Raw genomic sequence first — 7,905 nt, forward strand, 5'->3', positions numbered from 1 at the left:
AGATCCGGCCACTGCACTCCAGCCCGGTGACAGAGCGAGACTCCTTCTCAAAAACAACAACAACAACAACAACAACAAAAACACAGCCTCCTTGGGGTAGCCCCAGAGTCTCCATGGCTCCTTCAACATCTTTCATAGCTCTCCTCACCTCTGCCTTCTACCATTATTATGCATGTCTGAATGTGTCTTCCTCTGCTAAACATCAAACAGAGTTTTAGGACTGGGATTTTAGAAAGGGAGAGAAGGAAGGCGTGGAGGCAGTGGGAGCCTGCCTGAGGGCATTAACATCAGTTCTGGGCTATATGCTGGCTCCTCAGGACTGCCCTCCTAAGGGGCACAGACACGTGAGCAGAGGGAGCTCCTGTTCCAGTTTCTTTGCAAAAATCAACTTGATAAAGTTTTTCCTGTTTTGTTAAAATTGCCTAAAACTTTTTAGCAGTACTTCATTTGATTTTCTCTAATCATTTTTGTCATTTCTTGGAGTTTTCATTTATTGCACATGCTTTAACATCCCAGTTTATGTCTTGCTTAATTCAATGTCCATGTAGTTGACCCTTGAACAACATGGATTTGAACTGTGTAGGTCCACTTACATATGGGTTATTTTCAATCAAATGCAGATCAAAAACACAGTAATGGTGACATGTGAAACCCATGCATACAAAAAGACAAAAAAAAAAAAAACAAACAAAAAATTAAAAAAAAACAAAGAAACCCATGCATACAAAGGCCCAACTTTACGCGTATTTGGGATCCAAAGGGCTGACTGCTGGCTTGAATATGTGTGGGTTTTGGTATATACAGGAGTCTTGGAACCAATCCCCTTCGTATACCAAGGGACTACTGTATATTTGCTTTCTTTCTTTTTTCTTTTTTTTTGAGACGGAGTCTCATTCTGTTGCCCAGTGCAGTGGCACAATCTCGGCTCACTGCAACCTCTGGCTCCCAGGTTCAAGTGATTCTCCTGCCTCAGATTCTGAAGTATCTGAGACTACAGGCACCTGCCACGCCCAGCTAATTTTTTGTATTTTTAGTAGAGATGGGGTTTCACCATGTCAGCCAGGTTGATCTCGAACTCCTGACCTCAAGTGATCCACCAGCCTCAGCCTCCCAAAGTGCTGGGATTACAGTTGTGAACCACTGCGCCCAGTCTCATTACCATTTTTTAAGAACTCATTTGAGCGGGCAACAGGTATACACCGTCTCATGAAAACTGAGTCACTCAGCCTGTGCTCCCACCTGGACAGAACACCACACAGCCTCTGCTTAGAGATGCTCCACAGAAGCCAGCGTGAAAACACCAGAGCCAGGCATCCTTTAGAAAACCATTTTGGGATTGTTCCAGCTCATGAACCAGCAGTTAACTGAGTCACCAGCCAGTTAACTACGCAGGCCTGGTGCCTAAACTCATGTTACAGCAAAATATAACTCATTTTTATTTCAGAAAAAAAAAAAGCTAGATGTGATGGCACATGCCTGTAGTCCCGGCTACTTGGGGGGCTGAGTCAGAGGGTCACTTGAGCCCAGGGATTCAAGGTCACAGTCAGCTGATGGCACCCAGCCTGGTCAACAGAGGGAGACCATCTCTAAATAAAATAAGACAAAAACAACAACAACAACAAAAAAGGAGAAAATATACCAAAATGTTAGCAATGTCTCTCTCTTTATTTATTGGGGTTAGAAATTACTTTTGTTTTCTTATATTATGTATATTTTATTTCAGACCCAATAAATTTCTTTTTTTTTCCTTTTTGAGACAAGATCTCACCCTGTTGCCCAAGCTGGAGGGCAGTGGTGCGATCTCGGCTCATTACAGCCTCAACCTCCCAGGCTCAAGCGATCCTCCCACCTCAGCTCCCTGAGTAGCTGGGGCTACAAGAACACACCACCATGCCTGGCTAATTTTGTTCACTTTTTGTAGAGATGGGGATCTCACTATATTGTCCAGGCTGGTTGCAAACTCCTGGACTCAAGTCCTCCCACCTCAACCTCCCAAAATGCTGGGATTACAGGCTTGAGCCACCATGTCCAGCCAATGTTATTTATTTATTTATTTATTTATTTATTTATTTATTTATTTATTTATTTTTGAGACAGGGTCTCATTCTGTTGCCGACTAGAGTGCAGTCGTGCAATCACGGCTTACTGCAGCCTCAACTTCCCTGTGTTGAGGTAATCCTCCTACCTTAGCCTCCCAAGCAGCTGGGACTACAGGTGTGAGCCACCCCACCTGGCTAATTTTTGTATTTTTTGTAGAGACGGGAGTCTTACTATGTTGCTCAGGCTGGTCTTGAACTCCTGGACTCAAGTTATCCTCCCACCTTGGCCTCCCAAAGTGATGGTATTACAGATGTGAGCCACCATGTGCAGCTTTATTTTTAACATAAAGAGAAAATTATTGAGCAAAAGAGTCTCTCTACAGTTCTTAAGATTGTTGTCAGAACCGCCTCAATACTCTTTCTGCAGTCTGTGCTTTGAGCAGCAATATAAAAATGCAGCATTTTATGAGCATCAATAGCAGGGAATGTAAATTAGCCTATTTTTTTGGCTCTGCTTTGCTTCTGATCATTAGTGACCAGCAAAAATAGAATGAGAACTGCAAACTCCCTTTTGTTGTTCCCAGAAGATCTCTCCATAGCATGGTACATCAGTCAGATTTCTGGGCTGTCTCATCTACATCTCCATAAGAAAGGATCTTGTTGAAAATACATTGAGGCATACACTGAAGCAGAGGCCCCAGTGCCGCCTGGGTAGAGGCAAGCCAGAGAAAACAGACGGAAATGAAAAGAGAGACTTCCTGGTATTCACTTCTACATACTGCCAGCCTAGAGCCCACCACATCTACACCACAAATTCAACTGGGCCTTCAGGGTTTTTTTTTTTTTTTTCTTTTTTTTTAATCCGAGTTTCGCTCTTGTTGCCCAGGCTGGAGTGCAGTGGCACAATCTCGACTCACCACAACCTCTGCCTCCCGGGTTCAAGTGATTCTCCTGCCTCAACCTTCCTGAGTAGCTGGGATTACAGGCATGTACCAGCACGCCTGGCTAACTTTTTGTTTTTGTTTTGTTTTGTTTTGTTTTAGTAGAGACAGAGTTTCTCCACGTTGGTCAGGCTGGTCTCGAACTCCCGACCTCAGGTGATCCGCCCACTTTGGCCTCCCAAAGTGCTGGGATTACAGGCGTGAGCCACCGCACCTGGCCGGGCCTTCAGGCTTTATGTGGCTGATTGAACACAACCACCTCTGCTTCCAGCAGAAATCCCACCAAAATGTGATAAAGGGTTTTAAAAGGCAAGAACTGACAAGAACAAAAGAGAGGGAGAGAGAGAGGGAGAGACAGAGAGGGGGAGAGGGAGAAACTGACTACACAATCTAAATAAATAGAGAATAAATCAAGATATGGGTAACAAATAGACAAATGTCTTAGCAAATAAGAGAAATTTAAAGGTAAAATGTCTGTGGGAGAATCTCAGAAGCAGGCTAATTTCACATAGCAGAACCCCAGGAAGGAATGGAGAGACCAAGTGTCCCAAAACTGAGTGTGCAAGAGGGCCTGGAGCCAGAGGTTGATGGTCTGTGTAAGAAGCCATTAGAACCCTAGATCTCCTAATTCAACGCGCATGGCAGAGTGACCCCCTGTATTCCACCCTAACGAATGGTTTGCTCACTGGAGGCGTTGAACCATGCCACGTCCTGGGAACCACAATGAAAATCATTTAAGGCTGTGCACGATAGCTCGTGCTTATAATCCCAGCGCTTTGGGAGGCCAAGGCAGGAGGATCACTTGAGTCCAGCAATTCAAGACCAGCCTAGGCAACATAGCAAGATGCCAGCTCTACCAGAAAAAAAAAAAAAAAATTACACACATATATATGGCCTATGGTCTTCTGGCTTTATGTGGCCAGAAGAAAAGAAAACGAAATAAAATAATGAAGAAATAATAATAGAAAATAAATAATAATAAAAGAAATAACAAAATAAAAGAAGCAATAAAGGAAAGAAAAAGTCATTTAAGATTATGTAAAAGCCTGCATATGGAACAGTAAGGCTTCCTGGTCCCCTCCACAAAGCTGGTTCTGAGAACTCCAGCAGCCAGACTTGCCCCAGGCCGACGAATAGTGTAGCCTTCTCTGGAGAGACTGAGCAGACAAGGAAAAACACCTAGGACCACGGGGGTAAGGAGTTCAGACAGATATTAAGCTGCTGTCACTTGACTTCAAACCCCTCTTCCACTCTCTCCTTTCCAGCTGGTTCCCTCTTAGGTGTTGAGGGAGGTTTCAGCACTGGAGGAAGAAGGGACCCCCTTCCCTTGTTGGCTTCCCAATCCTGCGGGCATCACCACAGCCAAGGATCTTCAGCCCTGCAGCAACAGCTGGTCCAGCAGCAGTAGCAGGTCCCAAACTGCGGTTCTTCCCTACTCCCGGCAAAGGCCTCTTCCCACAGCCTCAGTGATACCGGCTCACTGGCCAGGCTCCTCCTTAGGGAACTGAGTTCTAACTCCGTGGGGCCATCCTCCCAGACTCTGCCGTTGAATAATCCTGACCTCTTCCCTCAGTTCCCCAAGCCTGAGGGAGAGGCAGTTGCCCCATTCCTGATTCCCACGCATTCTACCTCTGCAGTATCTCAGTGCCTTTTTTGTCTTTTTGGATCTTAATATGTGGTTAACAATCCTTTATACAAAATTACCTCTGTCTGGGCACAGAGGCTCATGCCTGTAATGTCAGCACTTTGGAAGGCTGAGGCAGGTGGATTACCTGAGGTCAGGAGTTTGAGACCAGCCTGGCCAACATGGTGAAACCCTGACTCTACTAAAAATACAAAACTTAGCTGGGTGTGGTGGCAGGTGCCTGTAATCCCAACTACTTGGGAGGCTGAGGCAGGAGAATCATTTGAACCTGGGAGACCAAGAGTGCAGTGAGCCGAGATCGCCCCACTGCACTCCAGCCTGGGCAACAGAGTGAAACTCCTTTTAAAATAAAATAAAATAAAATAAAACAAAACAAAATTACCTCTGTTTAAATATTTGGATTTTTTTTCTTATACCTGACTGGACCCTAATTCAAGGGTCTTCCGGACAAACAGTTCAGCCCAGTTGTACTATGGCGAAGCCCACTCAAACCTTCCCCCACCCCCACCACACACACCTGGAGTTTCCAAACAGCTTAAGATGTAAGTAAGCCAAGGATTACTGTATCATTCACAACGCCCAAGCCCCAATCTGAGCAGAGAAAGTGTATTATTAGAAAGAATTATTGACTGTAAGGGGGAGTAGTTAAAAAGACGTGCAGAGAACTCCAAAGAATGCTATAGGGCCGAGGGAGAGTACCCAAAGAAGGACACACGTGGAAGCATCCCCACCCCAAAGCTGGATTCAGAACTCGCGGCAGAAAGTGTGCATGTGCCCACCGGGTGCCAGATTATTTCCCTGGGATGCCCAGGCCAAAGCGGGAAACTGGGGGGTTGCCGCATCGGGAGCCCACTCACTGCATGCAACGCCTGGGGCAGGCAGACCTCACCACGTCAGGGTGAGCTCGCTGGTGGAACGCATGCTGTCAGCACGCAGCTGGGGCAGAGGCCACCGGATGCTCCCACCTGGCCATTGATGGGCCCTGCCGCAGGAGCAACAAGAATCACAAACCGTAGCTCCCGGAACCAGAGAGAGAAGAAATGCTTTCCTCTGGCAGTGTCCCTCCGGCGCCCTCTGCTGAGAAAACTTAATACTGTGCTGGCTGCGAAGGAGAACCGCCTAATTCATTAATACAGAGCAGTTAAGAGGATGCATTTACAGTTGAGAGTCAATACATTGATAAGAACCTAGTCATTATGGGATGAAAACCACTGACATGAAAGACATGTATTGAAAACACAAGAATTAAGGAATATAAAGCCAGGTGCGGTGGCTCACGCCTGTAATCTCAATGCCTTCAGAAGCCAAGCTGGGAGGATCGCTGGAGCCCAAGAGTTCAAGAAGAGCCTGAGCAACATGGCGAGATTCTGTGTCTACAAACAAATACAAAAATTAGCCAGGCGCGGTGGCGTGCACCTGTAGTCTCCACTGCTCAGGAGGCTGAGATAGGAGGATCACTTGAGTCTGGGACGTTGAGGCTTCATTGAGCTGTGATTAAGCCACTGCCCTCGATCACAACAGAGAGACCCTGTCAGAAAAAAAAAAGGGAGAGGAAATTTAGAGAATGCAAAGAGCCAAATAATAAAATCCCCTGCAATTAATATTTTCATAAACGTAAGAGATGATATTTTCTCCATGGTAAAAGAACACATTGTTAAATTAAAAAATTAAAATTGAAGAAATCTTCTAAAAAGAAGCAAAGGATAAAGAAATGTAGATGGGGCTGGACACAGTAGCTCAGGCCTGTAATTCCAGCACTTTGGGACGCCGAACTGGGTTGATCACTTGAGATTAGGGAGTTGAAGACCAGCCTGGCCAACATGGTGAAACCCCATCTCTACTAAAAATACAAAAATTAGCCAGGCACAGTGGCGTGCGCCTGTAATCCCAGCTATTTGGGAGGCTAAGGCAGGAGAATCGCTTGAACCCGGGAGAGGTGGAGGTTGGAGTGAGCCAAGATAGCGCCACTACACTCCAACCTGGGTGATGCTGTCTCAAAAGAAAAAAAAGGAAAAGAAATGCAGATGGTATAGAAAATAAATGAAAATTAGATAATCTGGATGAATAGGAGGATTTCCAGAAAGAATAGACAGAGGGAACAGAAGGGATGAAATTATCAAAGAAATAATTCAAGAACTTTTCTCAGAACTGAGAGATACGATTCCAAAGTGAGACAGACATAGACGTCAAGTGTCTAACAGAAGTGTCTAACAAAAGGAATGAAATCCAAGGCATAGTATCATAATTTTGAAAATACTGAGGACAAAAAGGAAAATCACAAATTGGACAAAAAGAAAATAACAGGTCACATAAAAAAGATCAAAACTCAAATGGTAGAGAGGTTTCTCCTATTTTTCTTTTTCTTTTCTTTATTTTTTATTTTTATTTTTATAAAAACAAACAATGAGACAGGATCTCACTCTGTCACCCGGGCTGGAGTGTAGTGGTACAATCATGGCTCACTGCAGCCTTGAACTCCTGGGCTCAAGGGATCATCCCCTCTCAGCCTCCTGAAAACTACAGACGTGTACCACCATGCCCAGCTAATTTTTAAATTTTAAATATGTTTTGTAGAGACAAAATCTCACTACGGTGCCCAGGCTGATCTTGAACTCCTGGGCTCAAGCAGTCCTCCCACTTTGGCTTTCCAAAGTGCTGGTATTACAGGTGTGCACCATAACACCTAGCTGAGGGCTTTTCAACAGTAGCTCTGGAAGCTGGAAGATAGTGGAGCAGTGCTTTCCTAATTTAGGTGTAAATTTTACAACTTGGAATTTTATTTTCAGTAAAACTGTTAATCAGATGTAATAATAATATAAAATACATTTTCAGGCAAAATTTCAAAAATTACCCTCCCTTGCCTCTTACCTTAGGAAGTTCCATCAAAGTAAGGGATTAGATCAAGAGAGATAAAGATGTGGGATCCTCCAAAGAGTGAAGAAAATGAAAATCCCAGGAGGATGCTGAAGAGACGCCCTAGGAGGTTGCTGTGTAGGAGAACTAGGGATCCACAGGTCCAGATCAAAATGGTTTGGAGGCCGGGCATGATGGCTCATGCTTGTAATCCCAGCACTTTGCGAAGCCAAGGTGAGTGGGTCACTTGAGGCTAGGAGTTTGAGACCAGCCCAGTCAACATGGTGAAACCCCGTCTGTACCAAAAACACACAAAAGAATTAGCTGGGCGTGGTGGCACACGCCTGTAATTCCAACTATACAAGAGGCTGAGGCAGAGAATTGCTTGAACCCAGGGGGCAGAGGTTGCAGTGAGCCAAGATTGCAC

Source organism: Piliocolobus tephrosceles, chromosome 5 (assembly GCF_002776525.5).
Source record: "Piliocolobus tephrosceles isolate RC106 chromosome 5, ASM277652v3, whole genome shotgun sequence".
Lineage (NCBI taxonomy): Eukaryota > Metazoa > Chordata > Mammalia > Primates > Cercopithecidae > Piliocolobus > Piliocolobus tephrosceles.